Raw genomic sequence first — 2553 nt, 5'->3', positions numbered from 1 at the left:
CATCAAGGCAACTTAAGGTTCATGAAAAGAACTACACCACTCATGACTTARAKCTAGGAGCARTSGTGTTTGCACTCAAGATTTGGAGACATTATCTCTACGGCACCAAATGCACCATCTTCACTGATCACAAAAGCCTTCAACATATTTTAAACCAAAAGATGCTGAACATGAGGCAATGGAGATGGGTCGAACATCTCAACGATTAAGACTGTGAAATAAAGTACCATCCAGGCAAGGCTAATGTAGTAGCCGACGCCTTAAGTCGAAAGGAAAGGGTAAAACCGACAAGAGTACGTGCTATGGGAATGATGGTTCAGACGAGTTTAAAGACTCAAATTCTGGAAGCACAAAGAGAAGCTCTGAAAGAAGAAAACATGAAGAATGAAGCCTTGCAGCACTTAGAGAAGAATTTGAAATGCAAGCAGATGGGGTGCATTACTTTAAGAATAAAGTATGGATACCAAAGGTTGGTAACCTACGATCAACCATTTTCGACGAAGGCCATCGATCCAGATATTCGATTTACCCAGGAGCAGATAAAATGTATAAGGATCTGAAAGAGTATTATTGGTGGCCAGGAATAAAGAAAGATATTGCTTTGTTCGTAAACAAGTGCCTGACTTGTGCCAAGGTAAAGGCTGAACATCAGAAACCATCTTGTCTACTCCAGCAACCTGAAATACCCCAATGGAAATGAGAGCAAATAACCATGGATTTCGTAATTAAGCTACCTAGAACTGGAAAGGGGCACGATACTATATGGGATATAGTAGACCGACTTACCAAATCAGCTCATTTCATTCCTATTCGCGAAGATTTCAGCATGGAAAGGCGTGCACAAATCTACATCAATGAAATAGTTACACGTCATGGTGTGCCTATTTCCATTATTTCGGATAGAGATACATGTTTTACATCACGATTTTGGCAGTCTCTTAAAAAGGCGTTGGGTATGCGCTTGGATTATAGCACCGCTTATCATCCTCAAACAGATGGACAATTGGAAAGAACTATTCAAACGCTTGAGGAAATGTTGTGTGCGTGTGCAATAGATTCTGGTGGGAGTTGGGATACCCATCTGCCCCTTGTTGAATTCTCTTATAACAACAATTACCACACTAGCATACAATGTGCACCGTACGAAGCCCTATACGGACGTAAATGCAGATCGCCGCTTAGTTGGGTAGAGATCGGAGATAGACAGTTGACAGCACCTGATATTATTCAGGAAACCACCGACAATATTTCAATCATCAAGGAGACACTCTAGACAGCAAGAGACCGTCAGAAGAGTTATGCGGATAACCGGAGAAAGCCGTTAGAATTCCAAGTGGGGGATAAAGTACTTTTAAAGGTATCGCCATGGAAGGGACTAGTATGATTCAGGAAGAGAGGCAAGCTAGGTCCCAGATACATTGGTCCATTCATAATACTCGAAAGAGTAGGACCAGTTGCATACAAGCTCAGCTTACCCCCGAAGCTTAGTGCCATCCATGACACGTTTCACGTGTCGAATCTTAAGAAGTGCTTAGCCGACGAGTCTTTAGTTCTACCTCTGGAAGATATTCAAGTTAATGAACGACTATGTTTTATAGAGGAGCCGATCAAAATTCTCGATCGTAAGGTTAAGCAGTTGAGGCACAAACAAGTCCCAATTGTAAAAGTTCAATGGACTTCGCGGCATGGACCGGAATATACATGGGAATGAGAAGATTCCCTGAAAAGCAAGTACCCACATCTTTTCCTTAACAAGTTTTGATTTGGAGTGAACAAGTAAATTTCGGGACGAAATTTCTCTAACAAGGGGAGACTTGACAGCCGTCAAATTCGAACTCCCAGATTATCTCTTATTAAGTTTGTATTAGTGTTATTCAAAATAATTTATAAGATTAGGAGTTAGTTAGGTTAGTTTGGTCGAAAAATTTCTAAGAGATTCCGGCAGTTGCTTAGAAAGTCCGGTTCCGACCAGAAATTATCTGAAACGTCCCATACAGTACCAAATGCTCTAATTTATACCCAATTTATATAAAACACAAAGTTTTGGTGTTTTAAATATAAATCCTTTTTATTTAAATGAATTTAGTCATCATGGGTTTTTAATGAAGAAAAATGTCAAAATTGAGAAAAATTACATTTTAGCATTTTGGGCTTTGGTTTAAAAAATATATATATAGAGGTTGGGCTTGGGCTCCCATGGCCGGCCCCTCCCTCCCCTTTCCCTCCTATCCACATATAAAAATCCTTATTTCTCCATTTTCAACTCATTTGCACATTTTCAAAATTTGAAACTCTCTCCCTCTCCCTCTCCCTCTCTAAACTCAAGAGACTCTCAAGGTTACTTTATTCATCCTTCAAACTCCAGCAAATTTATTTATATTTCTCGATCAAAGTTGCGAGGATTTTGAAGATATTACATCCCTCTCATCATAAATCAAGGTAACAWCTTCATCTCCATCTTTTTCTTGCAAATTTTGGGGGAAAAACCCACTTTTATGCATTTCTCTCTACTATCTTCTAACCTCCGAAAATTCTGATTTTTAAGGAGAGATT

The sequence above is a fragment of the Cynara cardunculus genome (genome assembly GCF_001531365.2).
Source record: "Cynara cardunculus var. scolymus isolate 2C chromosome LG 2, CcrdV1, whole genome shotgun sequence".
NCBI lineage: Eukaryota > Viridiplantae > Streptophyta > Magnoliopsida > Asterales > Asteraceae > Cynara > Cynara cardunculus.
The sequence above is the reverse complement of the archived record's forward strand: the minus strand, read 5'-3'. Positions refer to the sequence as shown.